This window comes from Amblyomma mixtum, chromosome 2 (genome assembly GCF_055824585.1).
Source record: "Amblyomma mixtum isolate Tamu chromosome 2, ASM5582458v1, whole genome shotgun sequence".
Classification (NCBI taxonomy): Eukaryota; Metazoa; Arthropoda; class Arachnida; order Ixodida; family Ixodidae; genus Amblyomma; species Amblyomma mixtum.
In genome coordinates this window covers 279059845-279073728 of record NC_143013.1, presented here as the reverse complement: position 1 = coordinate 279073728, position 13884 = coordinate 279059845, and the positions used below count along the sequence as shown (strand labels likewise).

General features: G+C 45.6%; 1 pseudogene across 1 annotated transcript; it reads right to left on the bottom strand.

The window, feature by feature from the left end:
* Positions 1-949: 949 nt before the first annotated feature.
* On the bottom strand, positions 950-6066 carry LOC149364111 (uncharacterized; annotated as a pseudogene). The gene is made up of 5 exons (XR_016288221.1): positions 6034-6066; positions 5230-5440; positions 2871-3044; positions 2307-2392; positions 950-1243 (listed from the first exon to the last, which is right to left on the bottom strand). The product of XR_016288221.1 is annotated as an uncharacterized LOC149364111 (transcript).
* Positions 6067-13884: the final 7818 nt, after the last annotated feature.

Here is a 13884-nt window from a genome sequence, read left to right as displayed (position 1 = left end):
TCGTTATGAATGACCACTCCTCAATAGAGAAAGCCGCCGCTCAGTGGCTATGGTGCTCGGCTGCTGGCCCGAAAGACGCGGGTTCGATCCCGGCCGCGGCGGCTGAATTTCTTTGGAGGAGAAATTAGAGGCCCGTGTACTGTGCGATGTCAGTGCACGTTAAAGAACCCCAGGTGGTCGAAATTTCCGGAGCCCTCCACTACACACTAAACAATTTCTCACCCTTAAGGGTGCAAATCAGTTTGTCCCCAGACGAACACCCTTTGCACCCAAATGGGTGCTCGAAAAAGGGTGCTGAGATAGGGTGCAGACATCAGCACCCTTAAGAAAGGGTGCACAGCATGAAATTTTGAAGGGTGTAAAGGTTGCACCCTTACTAAAGGGTGCTATTTTAACCATAACACCCTTCAAAATGGGTGTTGGAAGGGTGCTCCGCATTGATTCACCGAACAAGCAATAGGCTAGGATTGATGCAAGACAGCAAATGTGTCCATATATGTAGAATGATCAAATCTGCAGACAATGCTGGTTGACAGGCCACTGCTGGCAACACATTGCATAATGTTCTATAGCTACCCAGTTTTTTGGATCACATGCATGCCAATCGAGGGCACCTCCATGCACACATGCATGTGCCGGATATGCTTGGTCACCATCCAGACATGCCTGCAAGGAAAAATTCATTACGGAAAACAATGCTGACCACTTCAATAGTAACATACACTTCCCTGACAACAAAGGCAGATAACACATCATACAGCAGGGCCACATTTTCCTCATTTGAGGCATGTGCGGCACACAGCCTTGTATATATGCATATCAGAGTGCACATGAGTGAGTTCATATGAGGCTATAGTTTTGGCATAGCAGAGCAAATTTATTAAAAACACCAATAAAACACTTCACACAGTGCGTCTACATATCACAGAAAAATACACATCACCCTGACTATACTTAACTACACACTTTTTGTGACTTTATTGAGAAACTTAGTAGCCACTACTCTTGGTGTGCTTAGTGCGAGGCCAAGAAAAAGGCGCTCTAACACTACAAGTGTGTTGCAGAGCTTGCGTTCTTACTGGTCACTGAAGAGCCAGTTGGCCGATAAAACAGCCGCCAGCCCCTCCTCTGCGTTTTTGACCATGAACAGTTTCTTACGATCCACCTTAATATGAAGAATGTCTGCTTCTTCAATCTGCTGTCCAGTGAAAATTATACATGGCATTGCAGGAACGCTCTAGTCCTGTTGTGGCAAGAAAATATTTCATTATTAGAAACAGCCCATGAGGGATTAATTCAATCCCATCTCTCCATGCTTAAGTCAACCTCTTCATAAAGTTGTCTGTACATTATACATTTTTTCAATACAATACAAAGAATGTTAACAGTACAAAATGGCTTGTCTCATATTTGCACATGCAATTTTCGTTTATACGCAATGTTAATTTTTGGACCATAGCCAGCAGCACTCACAATTCTTAGATGACAACTTCACTACCTTTATTTATTTATAACACATTTGCTAACAAAATTTAAACCATTACACTAAAGTAATTACGTTGATATCAGGCTTCTCATGTTTAATGTATCAGATTAAAGCTCAGCAACGTCTTAGGGCCGTTTCACATGCATGCGATTCTCGCCTGCGACGCTGCGAATTCTGTCGGTCTGCGACTGGGGAGGGCCGTCGGTCTAGCCGCAGACGGCCTGCGACCAAGTTCCGTCCGGTTGGAATCCAGTTGCAGCGTCGGTGTGTTCGCTCTGCGACTGACCAATGGGCAGCGCCGATACGGCACGTGACGTGACGTCACGCGGGAGCAGCTGCCGCGGCCAAGACCGGTCTCCAGGCGCGCGAGCGAGAGCGCACGTGCGTCGAGACCGGCCGCAGCAACAACTCGCACGTGACGTGACGTCACGCGCCGTCTCGGCGTAGGGTCACGTGGGAGCTATCCCCGCGGCGTAAGCAAAACTGATTATTTTAATCAAAACATACGAAATATTGCCTTGCATCTAAAAAAACGCTGGTCATAACATTGTCAACACATTCCGTGCAGCGTTTCTGTCGCGTTTAATCGTGGGTTGCCTATGCGAACATCGAGCAACCTTGCGTGTCCCTCCGACCGAATTCGCTGGGTACGCGTTGCATGTGAAAGCACTGTGCGAAAATCGCACTGCGGCGTCACCGACTAGGCCGACTATTTTCGTTCTAGTCGCAGCATGTGAAACGGCCCTCAGACCAACGTTTTCAGCAAAGCAAATTAGTATAGTACACACGCATTCTAGCAGCACAAAATTAAAAAACTTACCTTCTCTTGCACAAAAAAAACTGAGAGCCCATTCATCTCTTTAACACTTGCAGACAGTATCCGCACAACTGCGACTGTTAGGATGTCTGCAAAAGCAAAACATTTATAGGGAATGTTTGAATGCACTTTTTTAGTACCTTCTTAAAGTTCCCTAATTATATGACAAAGGCTGTTTAGAAAGTGCGTTGTTTGTGATCTTCTGTGCCCACAAGTAATGAAACATTGCTGCTAGGTTAACATTATCTTATTTAAGTCTGCTGTATCTTGATGGCCATTCCAACGGGTCTTCAAATATTGTCTAGTGCTTGACCCAGCTAAAAACATTCCTTATTTACACATATAATTGTGCTATATTACAACAGTTTACTATTCCGCACACTAAGCAACATGCCATCAAATTCTTTCCATTCAGGACCAGATACGAGTTGCAAACCTCGAAAGAACCAAACCTTTAAACACAGATGAACTCTAATGCTATGCCTATAAGATGAAACCCTGCAAAAATAATTTGACACAGAGTGTAGGTCTGAAATATAGCAATAAAGCCTTTGTAACACTACTCACATCGCGTTCGCAGCCTCTCTGGTGCCATTTCTCCAGCACGTCGGAGAGAATCCATTATGCTTGCTTCGCAAGGAATGAGTTGCATTTGGGCTGATTTTATAATCTTGTCAATCCCCTCTGCTATGCAAACTGAAGGGCTGACCTTCGTCAATCTCTGAAAGTCACTGCAAAACTGAAAAAAAAGTATGTAAAAGTGCTTCACAACAAAACAGCAACGCATACAAAGCGGTGATTTTACTTTATCATGGCATCTACTGAATATAAGGCAAGGAACTGACGAATGCACAGTTCAAATGAGCACTCTGACCTCACAAAATACTAACACCACCTTATTTCTGAAGGTGTACTTGAGCCTGAAAGTTTCGAGTCACACACGAAAGAAAACCAAAAGTTATGGTGCTGACAGTTTAATCTTGGCACAAGCACAGCCTTCGTGGCACAGCTAATGGGTCTTCTGCCCAAATGCATTTGAGCACTAACTTTTTCACCACATCAATTTTTTGGAAGCAGTAGCTGAGTTTTCTTGTAGTACAACGGAACATGAGTGCACGGAAGAGATGTGAAATCTCAAGAAATTTTGGAAGTTAGAAAAAAGCTATTTTTTGTTTTCTTCTCCAGAAGAATGCAACATTAGCGGGAAAAAAACGATAAAGCACATTTTCATTCAACAAACTTATCTTGAAAATCAGAAATAAGTAAAGAATTTTGTTGACATCAGAGCAAAAGTGCTGCAAATCGTTTTCAGGAAAAGTTAATAACAATGCAGTTGACGCAAAGCATGGCATCAATCTACCAGGTATGACGGTTCAGTGACTAACGTTCGGCCGCAGATTCCAAGGTCGGCAGTTCGACCTTGGCCACTGTGATTGTATTTCAATAGAAGCGAAATGTAAAAACGTCCGTCTGCTATGGGATGTGAATTATGTTAAAGAATCCCAGATGACCTAAATTAATTCGGAGCCCTCTACTACCTTGTACTTCAAAGCCTTGACTTGCTTCAGAACGTTCAATCTCACAATCAAAAGAGTATACCGGGGGCACTGAAGTCTGCTTTAGTGGAGAAATGCGAAAGCAATGTGCACTACTGCTGTTTCTGTTGGTGCGTTTGTGCAATTTAGTTCACAGTGGCCACCAAACCGCACACCATTCAGATCTCCTCCATGGGCCAATACCCATATTAAATGCAGAATTAGTCACTCTCTGCTGAACGTTCACAGACGCCGGTGAGTGCTCATGCCACTGCCAGCACAGTGGGGCAGTGTTTAAGCGAAGCGCCAATGCATTGGCAAGTGGCTCTTCTTGCCACAGGCACCCATGGGTGTGACCCATGTTGCTCTCCAACTAGGAGTGCACACTTTCTGTTCACACACTCGATGCACAGAACACCGCGTCATGAGCCAAGAAATAAATGCTTTCACATTAAAAAATAGCAATCATTTCCTCGGCTAGGCAAAGTCAAAACAGCGTGGTAGTTCGAGCTGCTTTCATTGATATGCTTCGTTTTATTTCACTTGGTTTTGCATCTTAAAAACGTTGCCACGCTAAGGTGTGTAGGGTGTGTCTTCCTTCATGGGCTAACTCCCTCCCCCCCCGTTACTGTCCAAGCTTACAACCTGATTACCACCTGCATGGTTCTTGCTTTATATGTTGTTAGTCCCTGCCCAGTGATTACTACTTAGTCGCCTGAATGTGCGACATCAGCATAAATTACCCATAGTGCATCCCCCGCTGGAGGTAAGCAGTGAGCCCTGGCTTAAGGAACACACAACAGCTAAATGCAGGAACTGCTAGTAGAAGTGTAGTCACTAGAGTCTAACTACAGCAGTAACAAAATTGTTGCATCACTATGACATCATCGCTGGGTAAAAAAAATGTATGCTCATGCACCTTTTCTTGCATTAAGGCTCGAGAGCATACAGGTACACAACGCTTTGTATGCATTCCCCCCGTAGAGCAGCTCAGTGTGCACATTACCAAACTGCGACCAGTTTTTTTTCACAACACAGATAACGTTGGAATCAGGAGTAGCCGACACATGACTGATGTCAGCAGTTGCTTGCGACAAAGACATTGCCACGATGTGGATGGCCGATTCCCAAACAGCTCATTTAGACAAAATTTTAAAGTGCATACAGTGAGGTGCTACTGTGCAGAAAATTCAGCTTCGAAAATTGGCATTTTTTCTTCCATTTTTTCAAGTTTTACTCAATCACTCGCATTTAGTGTGCATTAAAAATTTGTTTTTCGACCAGTCACAGAACCTATATTACTTTTTCAACAAATGCTGCCTCACCTAACAAGTAGCCTAACATAATGTAAATGCTGTCTCTCAAATATAGTAGGAAGAGTTGACTTAGCTTTTCAAAGTTCCTTAAGTAAGGGTATTTCTCCTTTGCCTCTTGAACAGTACTTGTTGAAAGCTCAGAAATCATATGGCCGGAAGTCAGCGACATCCTTTCCTGCATTTGCAGTTCATCTGGGGAGGCTTTTCGGCACTTGGACATGAGCCACTCTGTGTGCATGCCGAAGCTCGTTTCATCCTCCCCAGAAATAGCAGCGATTGCAGCAGCCTGAAAGAAAAAACAGCAATATAACCGACTGTGGAATGAATAGACGTATGCTATGCATATAAACATATACTAATGTTTAAGCAGTATTGTCTAAAAGCTGGTCTCATGTACTGTGCCTTCATGCGATACATCTTCACAAACTGACGACCACCCAGAATTGCATGGGTCAGGAAAAAAGCCAAATAGTTGCCTTAACACTTGGCCTTGTTCCCACCTGCTGACTGGCAGCCAACCCACAAAGGACTGCGGCTGAACATCAAACAACTTTATTACTCCCCAAAGGTCCCAAAAGGGTAGCCTTCATTTCTGTTACCTTTTTGCTGTTTTTGATTTATGGTTCTTAGCCTGGTATAATTAAACTGATCCAAAATATTTCGATACCAAATCGATGCATCCAAAATATTTCAACACCAAATCACTACACTACAGAGCCCAAAAATAAACACTAACATCTGAGCACTTCCGATCACAGAAAAATGCAAATATTTTAAAGCATAAGCAAATCAAAATCGTACTCTTTATTAGCTAGCTACACATCATCCTCTTTAATAAAGTCGAATTGAAAAAGTATTTTACTGCAGGATGCCCCTTACCAGCTTTTGAACTTTGTGCCGCTCAAGCTCCATTGTAGCTGCTGACTCGCTGCATTTTCTTTGAGCTGCAAACTATTCTACCATCACTAGGGAGAACCCTTCTCTGATTTTTAAACCTGTAGCGCAGGGCTACCTTCCAGGAGTTCTAAAAGTTTTATGAGCAATAAAATATTGCTCACTGCGTTCAAATTCAGACACTTATCACAAATACGCCAAATCAAATATTCAATACGAATCATAGAGCATGCAACTTTGCTGAGCAGTGGCAAAGGAAGCAGTCTTTCTATACACTGCAAATGCTATAAAAACTGCAGACTGACGCTTCATCAGACATGCATCTTAAGAAGATATCAAGAGAAAACAACCAGAACATCTATAGAACTTTCATCATTAACACAAGAGGAGAGACCTCCGTCAGCACGCCTTCGATCACTCTTGAAGAAGGAACTGCTTTATCTGAACTCTTAAGCTCCTTCGTCTAAGAAATTGTCTCCCGCTGTACTACTGCACCCTAATTGTACGCCTTCTGTGTAAGATTGAGTAGCATGTCTCTGCCAGCCAATTCCAGCACTAAATTCACTGTCAAGGTTCCAGAACTAGTCTAGTACATAAATTAGAGGAACTGAAATGCATAAGATCAGTAATGAACATTCTCATGGATTTGTTGGATAGTATTCTGAAGTTAGCCTTTATTCTAAATGCAACAAAAGGCCATAGTGGATGCCTATGTGAAGCGTGTTGTGCTTCAGAATATTTATGACGCTTGGACTTTAAGAATCTTAATGATCAAAGCCAGTGTTATGATGAGGAAAGCAGAATTACATCCAAGCAGAATCTCGGTGATACAATCACGTCTGTAACAAATTTCGATATGATTCGAATTCATAAAATTTCGTACCACAAGTGTACTGTGTATGAATTTTAAAATCTGATGTGTAGAGAAGTTTTACTTGAAACGGCGGCAATATAAGCATGGGAGCAGCGAACACACAAGTGAGCAATAAGCATTATCCTGACATCAGCACTGCCATGACTGCTAGTTGAAAAGTGCACACTGCAAGCACCGATAAAGTGGGCAGCAGACAAATGTCGTTACCCATAACGGATAGGTGTGGTTTCAGTTTCCATGCTACAGTGCATTGTTCATTTGTTTCTGAACCCTCTTTTCCTCTTCCACTCTCCAGCACAGAGTAGCAGGTTGATATATAGATATGTACCATCAGGCCGACTTCTCTGTTTTTACACTAAATAAATTTTTCTTTACTACATGGTTAACAGGCAAAACAAATATTAATTTGCGATCCTGTGAAGCTCATTATTGAGATTATACTGTACCGCTCTATGCACTTACAGACTGAAGGACACATCAAGGCCATTTTCGTGGTCATCTCTGCCACTGGCCACAGTCCTGTTTTCGTGGTCATCTCCGCCACTGGCCAGAGTCCTGTCAGACACAGTGGGCTGCAAGAAAAGCCAACAGCTCATTCATGAATTCGAAACTGAGTTTTGATTTCACTGACTACACGACTACTGAATCCAAATACCTCTGAAGATGTCGGTGCACACTGCTGCTCACTGACATGTGCACATAGCTGAATTTTGGACAAATCTGGGATACTGTCCTCAGCAGAAAGGTTGACGTATTCATCAAACGTCTTGTCCAAAATCTGGAAACGGCAAATAACAATTGGTTTTTATACTGTGCACGAGTCTCAGGAAACTCCATGCAAGACAAGTTGGTGCGGCAAGGACCGCCGTCACTGCCTCCGTTGCCTAGTACAGCAAAACAAAGTAAATATGCAACAGCAGAGCTATGCACACGGATTAGAAAACAGACCAGTAATGTACACTAAATTCATTCTGATATGAGCAAAATCACTAATACGCATTTGCATGGTGAGCGATCCTCCACCGACCACTACAAAAATCAGCAAAGTGGATGAAGTGCTTGTACTGGGCATGAAATGCCTTTCGCTCTTGTGTGTGCTAGCACGTAGTCCCACAAGAAGTGTTTCAGCCTTTTGTTACTGACAAGCATAGTTATATTTTCTTTTTTTTTTCTCGGTTATGCTTCACAGCCGCGGCAAATGGAATATTATGTACATTGCGGACTGTGCAAGGCAGCGGCGATGACAGCTAGGTTGCACGGCGCAACTGCTAAGGCAAAGCCAGGCAAAGGGGGAGCAGCAGTATGGCAAATGGTTAACGTGTACAGTCAGAGGGTGACTGCCTGGTTAGTCAAACTACGTATGGGTACTATCTCCGGGCGAATAGGGAAATTTTGGAAGACTCAGAAAATAAGCTACAAGACAAGAGACATGAACAAAACGCTTCGACAGCAACGCATCGTATCGTAGCTGGCCGCCGTCACCCTGAGGTTCATGCACATAGGTTTCGGCCGCGAAGCCCGAAACGCGACTGTGAAAAACGAAACGTTTAGCGCCCCTCCAGTTACTGTTTATTTCAACCATCGCCAGAAATAATAGCACAGTTCAGCAGTGCCTGTTCTCGTAAGGCCATAGTAAAAATAAAAACTGCTGCATGTAATCCTTACACATGAATAGCTCAAAAGAACGCAAAGGAAGAGAACAAAATGTGCCATGTGCTCTTACACAAACAAATGTAAAAGCTACAGCTCGGCCCGCACGGTTACCAAGCGGAACACGACGCGAACCAGGCGCGAACCATATATTTCACTGCAAATTGTATAGCTCTGGTCCTCACGTGCCATAATATGCCATGCCTCTCTTAGCGATGTGAACACCATCCGGATTCGAACATTTGCCGAAAAGCCTCAGTTGGCAGTATTTCCGCGTAACGCTACCTTATCGGCTGCCACCGCGATGGCTCAGTGTTGCACTCGGCTGTTGACCCACAAGACGCGAGCTCGATCTCTGCCGCGGCGGTCGCATTTCGATGGAGGCGAAATGCTAGAGGCTCGTGTATTGTGCGATGTCAGTGCGCGTTAAATGAACCACAGGTGGTCGAAATTGTCCGCGGCCCTTCACTATGGAGTCTCTCAAAAACTCGGTCGCTTTGGGACGTTAAACTCCATACACCGCCACCTTATCGAGCGCAGCAGAAAACAAGCAAAGGAACACACGTGCACTTGCCTGGAACGAGCATGACGCCAGGTCCAATTTGCCGCCAGGAACCGGGCACGCGCACACTGCGTCTTTGAGAGCGCTGAGGGTGTCGCCCTGAAGAATTCCACCGTGCCCTGAAGCGTATAGGCTCGTAGCGAACGTCGTTCGCGCGCCGACCACACCAAAGTGTGGTACGTTAACTAGGCAACGCGGCATCGCGGGGCACAATCGTACACACACGGTCGCACGCAACGTTTCGGTCGCACGCACTTCCAAACAGCAGGCTCTGACAGATGCAGCAATCTGTTGAAGCGGCGACGGCACCAAGAAGAAAACAACACCACGTGACCGTAGCAGAACAAGAGGCAGTCGCGAAACTTCTCACACACAGCATGCAAAGAATATTAGCAGTTTAAATAAACTTCAAACTATTAGGCCTAAACCGATGTTTCTGCCATCTATAGGGAAGAAAAAAAAACACAACTGCGCAGTTTGGCACATTAAAACTGCACAAGCATTTTATAAATTTCTTCATAGGTGTCAGAGCAACTGAAAAGTTCTAAAATTGATCGACAATTATGGGATTTGTTTGAGTCTTTACTGAATGGACTAGGACTCCCAGCGAGGGTGGCCAGGCGAGGGCCTCTCACGAGTTTTCCTTCCTGCATGCTTGCGTTGCTTGCGTTCTTTTTGTTCTCGAAAGGCCAATCATGGGTTGGTGCGTTGCGCTTGGTGAGTGTTATCGGTGTATTAAGGCTCTAACTGCGCAGGCTCACTTGCAAAGCTAAGACGATTCGAGCAATACCAAATGTAATGTCATTAATTTTAATTCTCATTAATGAATTAATTGATTGATTAATTGTCGTGAATTAATTCTCGTCGCATGACATTAGCACCTAATGTCATTAATCGACTGCTACTCGGGAACATGTAATGTCATTAGGTTCGATTGACATTCACCATCGAATGAGTTAGGGGAACTCATTCGCCTTCGATCTCGAACCGCATGCGTGACCACAAACAAGCGACGCGAAAAAATAATGTGCACAATGCCAAACCTAGAAAGTATATTTAATTAGTTCTGCTAACAAAAGTTACTGTTGGTGTGAATCTGTTCACACTAGAGGCTGTCGTGGATAGCTAGTACTCTAGATCTCAAAAGCAACCAACCGCAGCGGCCGAGCGTGAAGCAGGGTCTTCCCCGCGACCGTCGGTAATTTTGGGTTGCGTGTTTCTAGCTGGTTGGCGTTCCATGTTCGCTAAGCTCGAAAGTACTTAAAGACGCAACTGAGCAGTTCACCTTTTGGAAGTCATTTCCATGCTCCGCGCGTGTCCGCGCGCCGCCATGTCAGCCATTTGGTTTGTTTACATTTATCGTATTTGTGGTTCACTGTGCAAACATTTATCGCTTGTAGTTGTTGCTGCTATAAATTACATGAGTAATATGCGCACATAATCGCTATGCATTTTCGACAATAAGGAATGACAAAGCAAACTGTAGTATTCTGCAAGGCAAATAAATACGTATTCTGTACAAAGGATATCAGCTGTAGTTCTCGCCGTGTTTTTGGTTTAGATATTTGCTTATATCTTGGTTATATCTGTCTGTACATTAATAAATATACTCAGTTCCATGTACACCCTTATGAGCACTTCAGCACCCATTAGTTGTAGCACCCTTCTTGCTGCCTCGTTTACACCCTTCTGGTAAAGGCACCCTTTGCTTCCTGCTTGTAGGGTGCTGCGGCTCAATAGGGTGCTCAAAGGGTGTGAAATAGGGTGTAAATTTATGGCACACCCTTTTTTGCACCCTTAAGGGTGAGAAATTGTTTAGTGTGTACGGCGTCTCTCATAGCCTTAGTCGCTATGGGACGTTAAACCCCATAAACCATAAACCAATCAATAGAGAAACGAAGACTTACTTGGCCAGCTTTTTATGTTTTTCTGTTTCGTAAATTACGAGAACAGGACAGATATTATGCAGCTCGTGCCTGTCATTTCTGCAGAGGTTAGCCATGAAGTATGTCTATTATTTCATTTTTTTCCTTCATAGTCGAGGTGCGCTTTATTTTCTTTGAAGGAAGCACTTATGAGCATCGTACCGCAGTACCGGAGTTGCATTGGGTCGGAAGCTTATTTTGCAATTTAACGGCATGAGAAGACCCCTTTGGTTTGCAATGAGCAGGACCTTCAATAATTTGTGAAGATCTTAGCGCAAAAAACAGACAAGGGACAGAAGAAAAGACACATAAGACATTCACGAGCGCTCGTGAATGCTCGTGAATGTCTTATGTGTCCTGTCTTCTGTCCCTTGTCCAAGGGCGTCCGCAGAATTTTTTGCAGGGGGGGGCCCCATTGGTTGTTGGCGCCGGAGGGGGGGGGGGTGGGGGGGGGGGGGGGAGGTATGTTCGTAGCAAAAAGGCACTATTTGCGGAGTAAATTTATTTATTTATATATAAATAAAAATAAGTGAAATACACACATGAAATAAAAATTACAAACAGCAAATTAAAGCGTGGCTAGGAGAGTTACATTGGAGTTTATCAACGAAGAAACAATTAAAATTAATAAAAAATGCAAAGAGATACTGTCACTTCGTGGAGAAAAGTGCTCAGTCTTGCTGCATACGGGTTCTCGACTCACCCGGATTGATGACCAGCACACAGCACAATATCGTCCCAAACACGCAACTACTGTCACTCAGTCAGTCTTCCTTGAACAGCAACTGTAGACGCCTCGGATTTTTCTGGGCGAATTGCGTGATTACACGGGTGATAAATTCATTTCTGTACTTCATTACACGCTCTCGGTGCACACTCATCACACACATTGATTGGAAAAACGGTTGAACGGGTATGTTGAAAACAAAAGATTACTATATATACAACGAAAACTTATTTACAAGATAAATGCACGCTCGCAGCTTCATACACCTCGCTCCATCTTGCTCGCGCATCCGCACAGTCGAGCAACCGCACACACACTGCTCGCCGCTCGTCGTTTTCTCGTCTGCTGTCTTGGTTGTTCTCAGCTTCGTTGACAACCGGCCACTAAAACACCGAAGCACACGTGCAAGGGTTTACTTCCGCGCGACTTCCAAGGGGAAGGGACACTCGCCACTCCGGTCGGAAAATTTGTTTTGTGTGTTTTTATGGGGTTCAGTGCCCCAAAACGACTCAGGCTATGAGGGACAAAGTAGTACAGAGTTCCGGATAATGTCGACCACCTGGGTCTCTTTACCGTGCACTGACATCGCACAGTACGCGGGCGCTGTTGTGGTTTGAGGCCCAGCCAGAGGTGACAGGCGAGCCAGGCAGGCGCCATCGGGCTGCATTGACCAAAGACGCTGGTTTTGGGAGAAGGCGCAAGGAATGTGGAGGCGCCTCTGGAGACTGCGTCGCCGTGAACAAAAGCAGCTAATCCCCTTTGCCGAAGATTCTGAATGCGGCGCTTCTACCGAACTGCGCTCTCCCGCGGATCGGAGGAGACAGCGAGCGGCGGCGGCGCCAACTCATCGCCCGCTTGCCCCTGAGCAGCCCGACAAAGCGGGGGTGGACACGGCTAATTTGTCCTTCCCTCCTGAAGATGCCCTGTGCACTGTCTGCCTCCGTGTCGCTATCTCTCTAGAGATCAAAGAAACAGACACCCATCTCAAGACGGCTCGAAACACATGCTCGCCGGTGCCGCTGTATGTCTGCAACAGGTCGCCCTTCAACAGAGCTAACGATGGCGTGGTTTGAAAACGGCGTAAAGACGCGTGCCCGGACGCTGCATTTCGCAGATGTGACCCAAAGCGTGGAAGCGGGGCTGCTTTTACCCTTTTGGCTGAGCGCACCACCGCCCCTGGCGTGCGGCCATCACTCACGCTTCGAGTGAGTGATTTTCCAGGGGGGTGCAGCCGCCCCCCCTTGCCCCCCCCCCCCCCCCCCCCTCCGGACGCCCATGCCCTTGTCTGTTTTTGCGCTAACTTCTTCACAAAATGCATCACCAACTAGCCCAGCAACTTGCTGCCCTGGACCTCCAGTAGTTGATATGTTGCTACTACTGATGACGACTTCGTTTTTTCTTTTTTTGAGGAGGGGGGGGTGGGGGGGGGGGGGGGGGGAAGGGGCATAGACACCGTTTCTGCAGTCCTTAAATAAAGAACGGCTTAGCATCTGATCCGTTCCTCGGACTGCACGGTCTTGCATTTCCACCGTTCCTTCCCTGTCACCTTGCCAAGCCGGGCCCCCTGACCCCACCACAAAGCGGCATCGATTCTTTCTCGCCGTCCGCCAGGCTTCTTCTCTTGCCATCTCTGCTTCCTGCTTCGAAGGGGAGTTATTCTCTGATGGGCAGCAAGATTATCCTCTCGGGGGAATTCCGACGAGCGCTGTCAGCTTAGAAGCAGGACGTCCCGTGTCCGAGGCCCGCGCCCTTCAGGTCACGCGTGAAAGGCGATGTGGCCGGTTCGATCGCCGAGTTTAGGTGTTGGGGCCAGAGAAAAGCGGAGAAATCCATGCACGGCGTTTGGGGGTGTCTTGAACAATAGGTCATCCTTGTCAAACTACCCGACGTGTCAGGTTCATGGCATTGCTGTCTTCGTTGTAACCGCGTTGCAGAACTTTCTGAAAGGTCGTGCACATTGGCGTATCAGGCTGTAAGAGTTAAACAATAAATGGGAACCGAAATTTATAGTTCCTCTTGTCGTTCTTTGTCTCTTTCATACTAACACATACCGTTATTCGGTCTAGAGTTCGTCGAGGCCAGAGCTAGGCGCATGGCA